The following is an 18,184-nucleotide window of genomic DNA, read 5'->3' as shown; positions in this document are numbered from 1 at the left end:
GCGATTCTGTTTTCTCATGTTACACACAGTGAGAGAGTGAGGGATCCTTCAGACTCATCAATCTTGTCAATTGGTCTTTCACATTGCACAAAACACACATAATAACTCTTTGTAATATAACAACTGTTCACTAACTCTTACATCTAAACAGATTTCTAAGTAGTAGTAAATATTAATCTCACAGTTAAAAATTAGTTAAAAATGCCAAAGTTCTAGTTGGTATTGCATGTTTCACATCTGTGCCTCATTCTTGTTGTTCATGAGTATGTACAGAAAGTTTACACTGACTGTACAGCATCAAGATAAACAAACAAACAAACAAAAAAACAGCAGTGGTGGCAGGTAATGTTTATAAAACCTTCACCAGATGCTAGCACATTTTATAGTGTGTCTTGTAAAGTCTAATTTAATTCTTTTTACCAACCCCATAAGATAAGTATTATTATTATTATCTCTGTTTCACAGTTGGGGAATGTGAGAGGAGACAGGAAGGTTAAAGAACGTACACAAGGTTGTATGGTAGTAAGTGATAGAGCAGATTTCAAGCCCAAGAGAACATTTCTAAACACTGGAATAAAATATTTAATGGAAAAAATAATCCAAAAATATAGCTATTATATTTTCTCATTTCTTTAACATTAAGATAGTCTCAAAAAATGATTATTCATTCTTTTTAGAGGTACATATTACACCAGGTATTTGAAATACAGAAGTATACAAGACAGCCTTTGCCCCATGATTATTGTTGGTTGTGGTTTTACTATGCTGATGAATTAAAATTAAAAGGAAGTTCACCTTTGCTAATAAAGGCTACCATTTTGAAAACCTGTAACCATTATGTTTTTCATTTCTAGAGATTAAAATAAGGGTCAAGATAGTTACTTCCATAATTAAATTTAATCCACCACCTAATGGACTACATTCAAGGTAGTCAGATAGTCATTTTTGAAAATTAAGAAAAAAAATACTGGAATAAAGACTTGCCTTAAGTATCATTCTAAATGTATGTAATGAAGCAAGAATATCAACAGAGTTCCATGTTTTTCTTCCAAATACCTTGTAGACCATTGCATTACAGCCAATGATCATTTGTCCTAATAATGTAAGAATCAACATATATTGATCTTTGAGGCCATTTAGTGTATTCTCCCAACTCAAAGCAAAACTACTCTCACATTTTTCAGAGAAGTTGAGCCTTTCCACCTTCTGACCATGGCAGGATTGCACTTCCTGATCCATTTAGGGTTGGGTATGCCATAAGGTTCAGCCAATAAGGTGTCTTTAGAACTGATGGCATTTCCTCAAGCAATAGAGCATTTAATTGCTGAAGTGACACCCTGAGATCTCTTCTTGCCTTTGAAGCAGGGACAAGCTGTGCTATCAGCCTGAGTCCTTGAGCAGAGGCCTCCTCTTCCCCTACCAACCTTTGATGGATCTACATAGTGAATAAGAAATAGTTTTTGTTTAAGCAATTACAACTTCAGAGTTATTTGTTATTGCAGCATCATCTAGTCTATCCTGACTGATGAAAACTTTATCTCGTAATTCACTTATTAATTGAATTTTTATGTTCCATGCACTGTACTAAGCCATGAGGAGAGCATTATACACATCAGTAATCACAACTATGTCTTAAAAATACAAAGCATTCACAAGGTAAACACCAAACAAACAAACAAAAGCAGTAACAAAAAAAACACACACACAACAAAATAAAACCCAACTACTGCTTAAGAAAGAATAAAGATCCTTAGTAGCAACAGGGAATGCACACAGTTTGAAAGAGAAGCTAAATCATTTTCTATCAAACTGGTGATATTCCATACTACAATTTGAATCTGGATCCGTAAGGCAGAATTTTCAGTAACTGTAAGAAAAAGAAAATGGGAGACAAGATTTTTCTTAGGCTGGAAAAAAAGATAACCTTCATGTAGGAGTCTCATTTTTCACCTCCAGCAGCCTAGCTCTACAATTACTTTATCAACTGTGATTCCTCATTGCTTATCTTGTCTGTCTTCCAGGTAGAAGAAAAAGAAAGAATAAGGTCCTTTCTTTCATTCTTACACTTCTCATTTCTTTATTCTTTATTCTCCTTTTAGCACAGAGAGAAAGTTGAAATCCCACCAGCTTCATCTCCTTTTCTCTAACCAAAGCAATACATATATATTTTTATGGCAAATAAGTAGTCCCTTTTTTTTTTTTTGCAAGGATATGAACATATATCAGAAGCACATAAAGGTCATGAAAATGATTGCTTTGGCAATAATAAAAACAATAATATGATTTTTTGGTTTATAAAACTTTCAAATCCATAGCTGATTTAAGATCAGATCCCCCAAAGCTACTCAATTCCAATGGCCATTCAACAACCCAATAGTTTGAGCCAGAAATGAAGACTCTTCTGGACATGTCTCTCCCCATAAACTTCCGCATCCAATCAGTCACTACTGCCTACTAATTCTACTTCCTGTTTATGCCTCAGATCCATCCAGTCTGTCCCTCTCCATTCAACTACTGTCGTCCAGGCTACCATCATCTTTTACCTGAACTATAACAAGTATACTTGTCTTGGAGTATGTAGCTCCCACCTGTGTCTCCCCGACTCTGCATCTGGAGGGAGCATATTTGAGACACATGATGATTATGTCACTCCTGCTACTTAAAAACCTTTCAATGGTTTCCCATTGCACTTAAAATAAAGTCCAAATCTTATGTCCATGGTTGACGAGGCTCTGCATGAACTGGCCCACCTACTTCTCTAGCTTCATCTCTTACAAACGTTCTAACTCTTGGCTTCTAGTAGACTCTTCTCTTGGATTCTTGAATAGGATGGAGAAACTTTCTTTCCAAAGCCTTCTCTAGTGCTCCAGACAAGATCAGGTCATTGTGCTATGTCCCCTTATATCCCTTGGGACAGCACGTCTAGAATATTAAATAGCAGTATAAATAGCAATTTCTGGAATTATTTGTTTAATGCCTGCTTTATCTCCTTACAAGAATCACCATGAGGGCAAGGAGGACAAGCATATTGGTCATTGCTGCATCTTCAGAGTCTAACATACTGCCTAGCATATAGTAGACAGTAAAATGCTTGAATGAATAAATGAATAATAATGAATGAATCAAAAATAAAATACTAATTCACCATCAGGATGGCATGCATAATGAACTGCCTTTACAGAAATAAGTAGATTTGACCAGGCGTGGTGGCTCACGCCTATAATCCCAGCACTTTGGGAGGCCGAGGCAGGCGGATGGCCTGAGATCAGGAGTTCAAGACCAGCCTGGCAAACATGGTGAAAGGCCACCTCTACTAAAAATATGAAAATTAGCCAGGTGTGGTGGTGGGCACCTGTAATCCCAGCTACTCAGGAGGCTGAAACAGGAGAATGGCTTGAACCCTGGAGGCGGAGGTTGCAGTGAGCCAAGATCACCATTGCACTCCAGCCTGGGTGACAAGAAAGAAAAGAAAGAAATAAGTAGATTTTGTGACCCTCCCCATAGGCTTTGCTCGTTTTTTTGGTAGATAATATATTCATGTATGAAGTGGTGACCCATATTCAGGGTGACCACCTTGCCTTGTTGCGATAACACTAAGTAAAGGAAATTGGCCTGTACACTGTTTAAAACAATGGCTACTTGCCACTAAATTTGTGTTGGATTTTATTTTATTTTATTTTTATTTTTATTTTTTGCTAGAAGAAAAAAAAATGAAATCATTGTGAATTTTCCACCCTGGTTCTCAGGATTTGATATCCAATATGATCTGATGGTAGATCTCACAGCTGATCCCTGGAGAATAAAAAAAGTCATCTACAGATGTTAAAAGTCAAAAGAAAGCACTTAGAATTTCAGTATATTGGACCTAGAAGAGACCCCCAAAATCTCCTTGTCTAGCCTGTTATTTTTAGAAGAAAGATGAAGACATAAGAAAGGGGAAGAGGCTTACTCAAGGGAACATGGCAAATTAACCAGCATAGATGATGTTAGAATACAACTTTCCCAATCTAATGTCGCTCTTTTGTGTGCTTCCCCACCCTCCAACGTAGACACACACATACATACAAACACACACACACACACTCACAGAGAGAGGGATAGAGAGAATAAGAGAGAGAGAGAGAGAGCAGTATTCAGTAGAACTTTCTGCAATGTTGAAGATGTTCTCTATTTCTCCTGGCTAATATGGTAGCCACTATTGATATGTAGCTATTAAGCATTTGAAATGCCACAAGTGCAACCAAGAAACTGAATTTTTAATTCTATTTAATTTTAACTATTTTAAATTTAAGTAGCCACATTTGGTTGATAGCTACTGCATTGGACAGCACAGTTCTAGAATACACCAGCCAGGTCAAGAAAAATAAAACCTGTGATTTTTCAATAATTTTTAGTAAGCTAGAAGAAAGATCTTTAATTACGTGACAGTAACCTTCCAGGAAGAGAATAGCATAGAAAGAAAGAAGTAGGATGTGTTTGGTTGCAATTAACAGAAAAACAAATAGGCACACACAAAATTCAAACTGGAGTAAATAATAAAGAAGATGTACAGTTTCCTATGGGTTGATAGCCCACAGGTGGCACTCACTTGCAGGTGAGTTTGATGAGCAATTCGACTAAGCCATCAAAAACTAGCTCATTTCAAACTCTCTCTGCCTTCCAGAATTTCTATTCATTCTAAGGCAGGTGTCTCATCACGGCTGAAACATGGCTGCCAATGGCTGCCTGGGCTATGTGCTTCCTCATCCACATAGGAACAAGAGAAAGGATTGTTTTGGGTTTTCTCACATGAGCAAGGATTATTTATTCCTAGCTTCCTCCAGCAAACTACTAGTCATGCCTCATTAGTTTAACTTGGGTCACTTGCACCTCCTTGAGCCAGTGACCTTGAACAGGGGGAAAGATCACATTGTTGGGCTTAGAGCTACAGTACGTGCCACATCCCTAACTCTGGAGAGCATCCCCCAAAGAGATGCATTCAGTGGGGGAGGGTGGCACTTAAAGGAGAATCAGGATAATAATGGGAAAAGGAGAATGAATATTGAAGGCATGATTATAATGTTGACTAAGGCTAGTAAAGCTTTCATATATACTTTTAGGACTAAAGGACTTTGATATGTTTTATAATTTCTTCCTACTTATAAAATAATGTATTCGTATGTTAAAGGGTAGATAACTCAAGATCTAAACTAAAAGTTTTAAAAGTCATCTATAATCAATCACACAAATGTTACCAGCATTCACATTTAAGTATACATACTTCTAACACTTTTTCAAACATGCCTATTTGGTGCTTTTTTTTTTTTTTAAATTGTAATTTAATATATTGTTTTTTGTTTTTTGTGGGGTTTTTTTGTTTTTTTTGTTTTTTTTTTTTTTTTGAGATGGAGTTTTGCCCTGTGACCCAGGCTGGAGTACAATGGCACTGATCTTGGCTCACTGCAACCTCTGCCTCCTGGGTTCAGATGATTCTCCTGCCTCAGCCTCCTGAGTAGCTGGGATTACAAGTGCCCACCACCATGCCCAGCTAATTTTTGTATTTTTAGTAGAGACGGGGTTTCACCATGTTGGGCAGGATGGTCTCTATCTCCTGACCTCATGATTTGCCCGTGTTGGCCTCCCAAAGTGCTGGGATTACAGGCATAAGCCACCGCGCCTGGCCAATATGTTTTTATTATGTTTTACGATTTTTCATTGTATTTTTTATATTTATTTTTTTCTCAAAATATCACATTTTTCATGTCAGTCCTTTAATGGTGCTCTTAATCCACTTAACCAATCTAAAGTACTGTACTTTTGTTTCTTGAAATATTCAACATCCATTTGTTGCTTGTAAATTGTGGTTGATTTTACTTTTGTGGCAGTAAATTTTTTACTACATGAACCAAATATTAAAAACAGGAATGCCTTTCTTTTTCTATGGGATCCTACATAGTGTCAGTGGTTAACTACAAAAAAAAAGTAATCATACGTGTATCTTATTTTCCTGGTGTGGGTTTAAGTACTATTAACTTTTCTTGACTTCGTATGTTTATATTTGATTTTCCATTAAGTAAATTTCTGAAGAATAGGAGTTTTTGTCTTACTATTAATATAGCTTATTATTCTCTTTTATCTGGCTTGAGTTTTTAATTATGTGAACTAGACAATTTCCAGAAATAGTAGAAAAACACAGGAAAATAGAAATACATATATTTTAATCTATACCTCTTTGGGTCTTCCTCCTTTCATTTATTTATTTTTTAATGTGGTCAGAGAGGCAATCTAATAGCAGGAATGAGAAAATAAACTCTGGAGTCAAACTGCTTAAGTCTATTTCAGCTCCACCTCTTACTAGCTGTTGGATTCTGTGTAACTTCACCTAAGTTGCCTCACTGATACCTGCTTCAAAGGATCATTGTTAGATGCATATCAGTGTATCTGGTACACTATAAATCTCTATAAAGTTTTAAAATTAAATTTGATTTATTTGGTATAATTAAGATTTTGCTTAGAATTGTAAGATGTTTTCTCACTTCTCTATAACTTTGAGTGTGCAAAAGTATAGAATTCTACTGAAACATTCTTTCTATTTGAAAAATACTTGCTCTGTCTTTCATTTCTACCTACCATTTCCCTTCTCCTTCCTTTTTCCTAAATCGGCTTGCTTTTCCAGATTAGCTTCTTGATGTCATTCTCTATGGAGTTTCTCTTGGCCTCCCAAGTCTAAGTTAGAGACCCCTCCTCTACACTCCCACAGATTCTGTCAACTGCACTTGCTGTAGCATCTATTGTTCTGTGCCATATTTCTCCGTTATTGTCTCCCCACTAGACTATCTTTTATATCCATATAATTAGGCAAAGCAGCATAGTGCCTTTCAGTTCCTCAAACATATTATACCATTCTTTTGTTTTGTTTTGTTTTGTTTTGTTTTTTAGAGGCCAGGTTTTGCTCTGTTGGCCAGGCTGAAGTTCAGTGACCTCGGCTCACTGCAACCTCTACCCCTCAAGTTCAAGGAATTCTCCTCCCTCAGACTCCTGAATAGCTAGGATTATAGGCACACACCACCACACCTGGCTAATTTTTGTATTTTTAGTAGAGATGGGGTTTCGTCATGTTGGCCAGGCTGGTCTCGAACTCCTGGCCTCAAGTGATCTGCCCACCTTGGCTTCCCAAAATGCTGGGATTACAGGCGTGACTCACCACACCCAGCCATATTATCCCATTCTTGACTCAAAGCTTTTTCACATTCTGTTCTCTCTTTCAGAAACATTTTTCCATTCTGTTATTTTCCCAAATAGCCCTTTCTTTCAGAAACATTTTTCCATTCTGTTATTTTCCCAAATAGCCCTTTCTTTATCCCCCCTGATTTCAGGGATACTTTCTCTGACCGTATCAGTCCTTTCTTGAAAATATGCAATTATTTCCCAATGCACAGAATATAATGTCTGATTTTTAAAAAAACTAGGTCCAGCATGAACTGATATCCACCCCTATTTCCAAGCTAATATTATTCCACTTTTCCCTAAACACCTGCACTGCACCATGCTCCAGTCACTCTGGTCTTTTCTCACTAATTCATTTGGGCAGTCATTCATTTACCAAGGATTCACTCAACAAATGAGGTACGGAGACTAGAACTCAATTCCTGGTGAAGAAGATAATCACTGCCCTGCTTTATACACTCCAAATCCTTTCTAGATTTAAGGCCTTTAATGTGCTATAAGCTCCTGTTTTATTTATCACTGTTCACTCACCATCTGGCAATGAACCTGGCACATAGTAGGTGCCTAATCAATATTTATAGAACATATGAATACATGAATGTGTGAATGAATGAATACACAGTCACTTCTCATTTATTCGTGTTTTAGGTGTTTTATGAATTTGCAGCAAGATTCTAAGCAAGCGGTTGGCAGTGGGCTGAGCAGGGAGGAGGCTGGGAAGAATTTCAGATGATGTGTCTGTATGTGTATGGGTGTTTGTGTGGGAATCTGAGTCTGAGAGTGCCTAAATGTGCATCTCCAACCTCATCCTAGTGCCAGAGGAAAATGCTTTTTGCATCACTTCTTGTTTTCTCCACCCTTTTGTCCCCTTCTTCTAACACACCCTATTGACAGTACGCCTTCCCTACTCTTGGTTTCCACCCTCACATTCAGGTTTTTGCCATAGTGTAATGGAGAACATGTGGTATCTCTGGGAGTCCCAGCTCAGGGAGAAGAATGTAACAGTTACAAGTTTAGAGTACAGAAAAAGAGAATTATAAAAGGGACTTCAAGGGAAGAGGGGATGAGAACACACATAACATGCTCATGTTTGGAGTCCCTAAGCCAGAAATCCTCAATCCTGGCAGTAATTTACAATAATCTGGAGAGTTTTTAAAACTCTAAATGCCCAGGCCCCCACCCAGATCAATCAAATCAGGAACTCTGGAGACGGGACTCAAGCAATAGTGTTTTTCAAAGCTCCCTAGGTGGTTCCAATTTGCAGCCAAGTTTGAAAACCACTGCACTAAAACAAAAATGTACGGCAGAAGGCCTCTGGTCACTATGGCAACCCCCAAAATACCTGCAATTTCTTGTTATTTAGTTGCCAACGAAGAGATATGTTCTCTGTGTTTAACAGATTTAAGTTTAGCCCAAGCTAGGCATCTTTATTGAATACTTACTATGTGCTTGGTACAATAATAGCTACCATATAAAACCTCTATTTCATTAATTTTTTTTCTAGTTGTATTTAACTGTGTAGATCATATGAAACTTAAGTGTTCCAACCCATGTTTGGTAGATTTCATGGTTGCTTCCATTACTTATGATCCTTCTTGATTTTCACTTATGTAACCACAATCTCCCTGCCAAGCTAATCGCTGGTTCCAGAAGTCTTTCCTGTAGTTCACGGTAGCCCCATTCTCTTGACATGATCACAGATGTGAACAAAAGTCAGTTTGGGCCAAAGTTATGCAAGGGCAAGCTTTCAGGAATCTTCTAAAAGACATTTCCTCCCTTGTCTAAGACAGCCTCAGAAGTGATTTTCTATTTTCATCCAGAGTTGTATAAAAAAGCATGACATTAACCAGGAGTCATTAACTGATATTTTCAGATCCTGAAGAGCCACCAACCCATCAGGATGAGGCTGACACCCTGGAAAGAAGAGTAAACAAGTTGGGGAAATGTCCTTTGTTGAATCAAACCAATCTGAAAGTCCACTCAACACTAGGCTTGCCCTGTGATGAATTAAAACAGCTTCAGTTGGGCTTTCTGTTACTTGGAATCAAAAGCATCCTAACTAACCCACTAAGACACAGCCTACAACGATGGAAATATAAAACCAAGATTATCCTATAGATAATTTAATCCAGACTCTCAGTTTAAAAATAAACAAACTAAGATTCAAAGACCTGAAGTGCCTCGTGTAAGGCAACACAGTCTACCTGGGACTGTATTACCTAGAGCTGGGCCTGGACCTCAAGTGTCTTCATTGCCAGCTCACTGCTCATTCTACTAAACTATAAAGACATATTCATTGTGAACATTCACTTTAATTTTCCATTCGTGTTAAATTACTTGTAATGGCCCTAATTTTTGAAATGTCGTAAATTTCCTTGGAAGGAACTCTCTCTAGAAATATATATTCTCATCCCTCTCTCAACAGACACACCCAAAACTTATAGATACAATTTGATTGTTAAATGTAGACATCATGAAAGAATATGGAAAACTGTTAAAAATACATATCACACAGCTCACCCCCAACCAAGAAAAAAATTAAAAATTCTACCAGGCTAGGCTGCTTCACTAAATGATGTTGCTGAATATATAAAATACTTGAATCTAAATTTGAAAGTGCTCCCCCCTCCCCTTGATTAACCAGATTGTCCCCTCCCCTATATATAGGAACGCTATGTGCCTGAGCCCACTTGCCATCTGTCACCACATTTTCCAAACTTCTCTTCCACCCCCTCCTCTTACACAATCTTATCACACAGAAATATTAGATTTCAGGGATTTGTATAATTTCATCAGATTTTCTGAGCAAAGTAAAAATAGAAGATGTACTGGTATACTAAACTGACTCAGTTTTTGAGTGCCCAACACATATCTATGGTAGCCAGTAACGCCCTTTACACAGACCTTATGTGGCCAGGAATAGCAAGAATAAGGTTTTTATTTTTCCCCCTGTAGTATGGTATTTCATATTAGGAATTCTCAGGCATTCCCCATATTACAGAGAGGAATTTGGATAGTTTCCAGAGAGTCCTGACTCATATAACATTATATTGCTTTGTTTATTAGCTTTTGTAAAGTTTAGTAAGTTTTCCCAGATCACTGGAAAAAACTTACAAGCCAACTTGGGAGTATCCATATTGTTGTTTCCCCCTTACAGTTTAGGAGATGAATTCTAACCATCTAAATATATGGTACCTCTACTCACCCAGGCGCTTTGGCCAGAAACTTAAGAGTCTTCTTAGTTTGCTGTATTCCCTACCTCTCAGAACCAATCCATCAGAAATACAAGCTAACGCTTTTGTTTCCAGATCCCACAGGAAGTCTTTGAAGAATATCCAGGGAAATTGGCTGTGAAGTATCAAGCCTACTACCCAATACACATTTGTTAAGGATGGTCCTGTGAACTAGGTTCTTTCCTATTTCGTTCTTTCCTATTTCTCTGCATGTGTAGGAGAAAAGAGCTTGTAAGAAGCCCCCTGTTGTGTCTACTAAGCATCTTACTTTCTTCCATCTGCACCCCTGATGGCTCTGAAGGATTAATCAATCACAGACCATTCTCTGATCATCCGGGTGGTCACATGACTCAAGCGGTGGTCACATAACTCAAGCCTGACCAATCAGGAATTCCCATGCTCTGTCAGCAGAGATTGGCTCAAGTGTGGGCACATTACCAAAGGAAGAACACAGGGGAGGAGGGGATTTACTTCCTTTATAACAGGGCTACTGGTGGCTACTTTTATCTTTGAGGAAAAAGGTTACATGGGGAAGCAGAGAATACAATCACACCCACAAGCGAAGGAGGAAAACTAGGGTTGAAGATTTGAAGATGGAGAGAGAGAAGGAGGGAGAGGGATAAGAATAGAGTCTAAATGAAGGTTACAGACTATGGTTTGCCTTCTGTTTTTATAAATTAAGTTTTACTGGAATACAAATATGCCCATTTGTTTATGTATTATGTATATTTGCGTTCATGCTACAACAGTAGAATGGTTGGAACGGATATCGTATCCAATGGGTTATTCCTGACTGAGGGCACATGAAGTATGTTGCCCTTCTCAAAGATCTTATAATTTAGTGAAGGGCAAGAAATGTAAATATTAAAGTACATTAAGATAATGGGAATAAGGATGAAATGCAGGATAGAAATAAATCTAACAAAATAACAATGCTAACAACAATGATAATGTTCCTGATGACGACAGATACCACTGATTGATTGCATAGTGGCACTGTGTTGCCTCTTTAAGTATATTGTCACTCATCTTCCAAACAACCTTGCCAAATAGATGTTTCAGTTAGGATACAAAAATGTTTGCTGTAGTAACAAGCAACCCCCATAGCTCATGCTGCATATCCAGGGGGGATCAGTAGGAGGATTTGCTTATTATAAACAGTCAAGATCCCAGGATAATGAAAGCTTTCTCCATATGTTTTCATTTGCCTCACTGGGGGAAGGGACCATTGTAAATCACACACTGTCTCTAAAAGTGTCTGTCCACAAGTGAAACACATCCCTTCCACTCACATTTCATTAGTCAAAACAAATCATTTAACCATTCCTAAACTGAGAAGTACTGGTGGAATGTAATGCTACCATGTGCTTAGAAAGAGAAGAGCTATAAATATTTAGAGAATGCCAGTGCATTAGTCAGGGTTCTCCAGAGAAACAGAACCAATAGGATATAGATATATTGATAGATTATAGATGATAGATAATATAGATATAGGTATAGATATAGACATAGACATATGAGGAGATTTATTAGGGGAATTGGCTCACATAATTATGGAGGCTGTGAAGTCCCACGACAGGCTGTCTGCAAGCTGGAGATCCTGGGATGCCAGTAGCGTGGCTCAATCCAAGTCCAAAAGTCTCAGGATCAGGGAAGCTGATGGTGTCAGTCTCAGTACAAGGCCAAAGGCCTAAGAACCCAGCAGATTGCTTTTGTAAGTCCTGAAGTCCAAAGGCTGGAGAGCCTGGGGTTCTGATGTCCAAGGACAGGAGGAGAAAAATGTCCTAGCTCTAGGAGAGAGAAAAAGGAAATCTTTTTCTCTCCTTTTTTGTTCTATCTGGGCCCCCAGCCAATTGGATAGTGCCCACCCACATTGAGGGTGGATCTTCCCCACTCAGTCCACTGATTCATGCACCAGTCTCCTCTGGAAACCTCGCAGACACAACCAGAAGTAATACTTTCCAGTTTCCTAAGTATTCCTTAATCCAACCAAGTTGACACCTGAAATTAATTATCACAACCATGAATCTTTACTCAAATCAGTATCATTAGTATTCACTTTTCTAATGAGAAAACATAGTAAGATAAATTAGGAGACTTCCTCAAGGCGGTCAGCTAATAAGTAGTCATGTTAAAATTGAACCCAAGTCAGTATGAATCTAAACCCCAAGGCATTTTTTTTTTGTTTTACCATGTCACAGTCTTTTCTCATCAGCTTTGTGTTAGTTGATTGAATAAAATAGTAAATTCACATGATGTAGGACCAAGCAGGACATATAAAACATTTGGGTTTGATGAGCTTGGAAATAGTAAACCCTTTAATATTTCTAATAAAGACATTTACATTATATAAGCAATACTTAATAAAGACATGGACAGCAGTTTTGACCAGAGAATTGGGTCTGCAGTGGGATAAGGGAGCAGTATAAAAGTTGGAATAAGATAATGCAAAAAAAAAAAAAAAAAGGGAGAGATTAAAGAGGAAGACAGAAGTGAGTAGTTAGAAGGGAGGTTTCAGACAGAGACCTTTCCTGCTCTTGAGTAGCTTAAGTATAATTCTTTCCTAAAAGGTGCAGGTTCAAATATTTATGAGACAGAGTTACTATTCCTTTTAGAGGCTTGTCAAGTGTAAGAGGAGGAAAAATCTGTTTGTGAAGGGAGTTTACAGTATACTTAAAGTTTATTTTAAAAATAAATAGGACTTGATAGATAGGGCAATAAACAACAGGCCCCATCAGTAACCTGCCAGGAGCACTAACAGGAAGCATCTGTAGGCTGCCAAGAGCCAGAAATAAGAATGAACAATTCTTACCGTCAGAGTCATAGGACAAAGTCACAAGTCACAAACAAAGTGACAGGACAAAGTCAGAGTCACAAACAAAGAGGATATTTGGGATGCAGCATCTCTAAGCCAAGTTACTCTCTGTTATGGTCACACTCACAGTTATGTGAAATACACCCACGCAGGTAAAATCACATCTGAATCAGATGTTGCTGGTTCCCTTTGCTATGAATTCCAGGTTTTGTTTTAGCTTGAAATTATGACACAGCACACAAAAATATATGGGGATCTTTAGAGAAATATAATAGCACAAAGATATTAAACATTGTATGCTGTCAGTAATTAGGAAGTATATGTGGTCAAGAAGAGTTTATGTGTTCTCTCCAACCACTTATTCTCTTAATATTTATATGTATTAAATGTACACAGGCATGACTATTTAGGTGCTCCTACAATATGCTGGGCATGATTACAGGAGCTAGGGATGCAGACGTGAAGAGGAGAAACAATCTTTACCTTCATAGAGCCTCATATTTTACTGGAAGAGTAAATTGAGGACACAAATGCACAAGGTGATTAAAGATTGGGGCATGTGATCTGAATGTATGAAAAGAATGATGTTGTGGAAAACCTGGGGAACAAGGAGTGGAACTGACTATAGGTAGTGGTCAAGGAACCCTTTGGGGTACTAACCTTTGAGGTGAGAACTGAAAGGTAATAAGCCAACCATGCAATGACAAAGCATGATATATATTTGGGCTTGCTTCAGTTATAGGTCAGTGCAAAAGTCATTGCAGTTTTTGCAATTTTAATGGTAAAAACTGCAATTACTTTTGCACCAACCTAATAATAAAGACTTTCTTTCTGGAGACAAAAATATAATAGAGCTGGGTTGTAAAGCTCATTGGATTGAGGATCTAAGCTTTGTTCTTTCTGAGATCTGAGATCCGTCTCTGTTCTGCCACTTAATAGCTGTACACTCTTAAGTTAACCATCTAAATTTTATGAGTGCGGATTTCTTCATGTGTAAAATGTGTGGGTTCGGCCGGCAGATCTCTAAAATCTCCTCTAGCATGAAAAGTCCATACTACTTTGTCTTCTGTTGCCACTGCAATAGTGTCCATATGCTTTCTCTCAACACACCACACACATACACATGTAAGAATATGTGTATTAGGTCTTCTACTTGCAAACTGCTGTCAGGAATTGACCCTGGGAAAAATAGGAAATGATTTTTCAATACGATTTGAATATAAGTGAAAATCAACCTTAGCCCCTTACTCGAAACCCTACTTTGCTGAGGTAACATATTAGCTATTCCATAAAGGTCCCTGGCCTTTCTCTTATCTTAAGACCTTATATTAGAGAATACACCACTCCCCTTTCTCAAACTATCCATCAGTGGCCACAGCTTTGGATGCTCCCTGTGTGTGTGTGTGTGTGTGTGTGTGTGTGTGTCTATGTGTGTCTATGTGTGTTTGTGTCTGTGTGAGACTCTTCCTCCTTATTCTCCCCTCAATGCAACTCAACCCAACTGCATGTAATGGGCTGTTTGATGACCTGGGGAATAATGGGAAAAGATGAGGGAGGCCAACAGATTTGCTTCCAAGGAATTTGGATTTGGGATTGTAAGATAGTGGATGGGTTGGTTGCAGGGCCCAAAATGAAGGACACACAAAAGGCTACAGACGCATAATGATGACAAAGCATTCAAATGAAGCCCGTTGACTCCATGTCTGTTGAGGCTCTCAGAGCTGTTTAAATCCAGACTCATTTTCCAGTTCTGTCTCCCATGAGGCCCAGGCCTTATAGTATTTCCTGCCCCTGATTTCTATGAAATTTCTCTGGGTCCTATCAGCAACCACATTTCTACTTGACGTACCTTAACTGGAATTCTTTCAGTCACATTACATTCACTAAAACAAAGGGTGGCTCATTCAACAAATAAGATAAACTCCATGAAGATGTTAATGGTGACCAGATTTAGAAACAGGAGTAAGAAATACAAACAGGGGAAAGGCTCTGCTTTCAAGGAATAGAGGTCAGGTGATCAGGAGCTGCTGGCACGGGGAGAGGTAAATGATGCCTGTTGCAAAAAATGGATTCCACAAAATGCAGTTTGGAGTAGGGTTGGGGAGGTGCTCCAAAACTGGCCTGGGAGGATCTAAAAGAGAAGAGTGGGAGGAAGAATTTTGGCCTACAATTTTGCTAATGAGAAGTACTCAATTCCACAGGATAGAAACTGCCCTCAAAGCTCCCAGAAATGTTTATCTTCTTCTTCCAGGTACCTTCCAGCATCGTGCCTAACATACAGTAAAAGTGATAATACTACTACTTATTCGTGGGGGCTTGAAATTGTCTTTCAGGTGCCACATAGAAAGACATTCTCTCCTCGTCATTCTTTAAAGAACTCTATTCTTCTCCCACGGAACCACTCATTAAACATTTTTGTTAATTCTGTGGCTTATGATTCTCCACTTAGGAATCATGGATAGGACAATTAAGCTTGTCATTTTTAAGAAGAGGATGGTATGGAGTGATTGCCCAGTAGTCACTTCCAGCCACCAGCTGTGATGAGTCTATAAAACATTTTGTTTGAATAATGCGTGGGAACTTAAAATACAGCACACTGTTACAAAAGGTAGAAATATTCTAAGTCAAGTTATTTCTCCTCATAAAATAGTATCCCCCACCTCCAGTATTAGCAACAAAGCAGAATTATTCTGTATTGCTTGAAATGTAAACATCTAATGCTTAAGGAATGACTGAATAGATATTAAACCTAGTTTCATCCCATGCTGTAGACAGGCAAAGTTCTAATGAGAGTAAGGCTGAGCAAAGGTCATTTAGCTGAAAGATGCTTATTTGGATTGAACATCTTCTCTGCTCTAGGGTAAGCAAGGACAGATCGGCAATCAGCTTATAAAAGCAGGCACTGTGTGCCATCCATAATGTAGACCTATATATCTGACCTAAAAAGGCCACCGCTCATGTTTCCAGAGTGGAAAAATGCATATGAAATACCTTACCTGTAAGAAAAGATCCTTCTGTTTAGCCAGAAGTGGGCCAGCAAACTGATACCTTGACAGCATGCTGGAGAGTCTAGCAAAGGGGGCAGGAGGGGATGTAGACTTCATTCCTGCCTTGTCTCAGTCCCTAAAGCACAAGGACATCTTTGCTCTAGAAAAATGACACTTTGTGTAGGTGCAGAATTTTTAATCATGTTCAATTGTTCTCCCAGAGTAAAACCTAATCGTCGCTACAGATGCAACTTTTCTAAAGCCACCATGTTAATCACAGTTGTTATTTCCTGACCATTTGAGTAGCTCTCAACATGCTATCCAAATTTTGATGATCCATGGGGGAAGAACAGGATAAATAGGGAAAGGGAGATAGATGGGGGGGTTCTTATCTTGAGCATTTTAATTAATCCAGTCTCATAAAGTAATTTAAATCAATGGATGGTTTAAGTCTGATTGTCAAAGCATTCGTATTGAAATGGAAGCCTTGGAAATAACCTTAGGAAGCATTTTTTCATAGTTTGGATCCAACTCTGTCCAGAGTGCTCAATCCAGGGCTGGAGAAACTTATAAATGGTTTTCCTTTCCAAACAATCTGAGTGACAACCACATCATACTTCTTTTAAGACAGATGGTGAGAGCACAGTTTGCCTTTCAGTTTCAATTCACTGCCATCTTTTATAAGCAGCATGGTTAAGTGAACTGCTAAAGAGAATGGCCTCTCAAGCCATTCTGCCTAATTTTAACAATACTGGGATGAAACGTCATGCTTTAATATTATGGTTCACTTTCCCAAAGTGTTTTATGAAACTTGCCTTAAATTTGCCATCCGAGATTCATATCTGATAAAATGTAGGCAACCTCCCTAAAAGTAAATACACAAAAAGTTGGCAATTTTTCCTATGTTCCTGACACCATTGTCTGCCTCTTGATTTGTGTGGGTATTCCCATTTCCAGAACTCTGGCTCACGTTGTTTTCATAATTCCATTTTTTTATGTCCCATGATGCCCTGAAAGAGAAACCAAGATCCACCAAACTCTTGAGTATACCATCTGGATTTATGTTTGTCTTGAATACCAACTTACTGAGTGCTTACTGCGGACCTCCCACTATGCTAAACCTTACATTTTTTATCTGTGTTAATCACACAATACTGAAAGATTAATGCCATTTTATAGATGAGAAAACAGCCTCAGATAGGTTAGGTACCTTTTCCAAAGTCATATATCTCATAAATAGCAGTACAGAAATGCAAACTTGGGTATAACGTTAAAGCCCTGCATTCTAACCTTCACTGAACAGCATCTTCATTTAATTCCATTGCTCACGGGGATGCTTGAGCACTGACTCTAGTAACAAAGCCTGATCAATAGCAGACTTACCTTTGAAATTGCCCCCAGTCCTGTTTTGGTGGCTTCCCACTTGACCACTAAATATCTGTGTTATTTTGTGCCTAGACTGGGTGAAAAAATAGTTGATTTTCTTTGGGGTAGGTACAGAGATAGTTCAAGCAGTCCTTGCCAAAGAAAAGAGTGGCTATCATCACTTATATTGAATCTCTTTCTACCAGGGAAATTACAGACCTAGACTTATATCCCAAGCTTATATCCCAGAGCTCAGCATTTAGATATGCAAATATTTGTTGAATAAATGAACAAGTGTATGAACAGAGACTTCATTACCCAGGGACAAGAGACTGCAATGGGAGAGCCTTTTACTCTACCTTGCTTTGAACAATGATACTTCTGATACCAGTTCTTTCCTGATTCCTGGGTGCCAGTTCAGTTATCCAGAAATATCCCCAGAAACAAAACTTCCCTTGGGTCTTTCCCTGATAGAAAGCCCTGTCCACCAAGAAGCTTACCATTTATTTTAGAATAAATTTAACTTTTCTCAGGTGGCACTGTCATAATACTCTCTCTGTACTTAGCCTCCCGGGCAT

This window comes from Macaca thibetana, chromosome 2, assembly GCF_024542745.1.
Source record: "Macaca thibetana thibetana isolate TM-01 chromosome 2, ASM2454274v1, whole genome shotgun sequence".
NCBI classification, from domain to species: Eukaryota; Metazoa; Chordata; class Mammalia; order Primates; family Cercopithecidae; genus Macaca; species Macaca thibetana.
Note: the sequence above shows the minus strand (reverse complement) of the source record.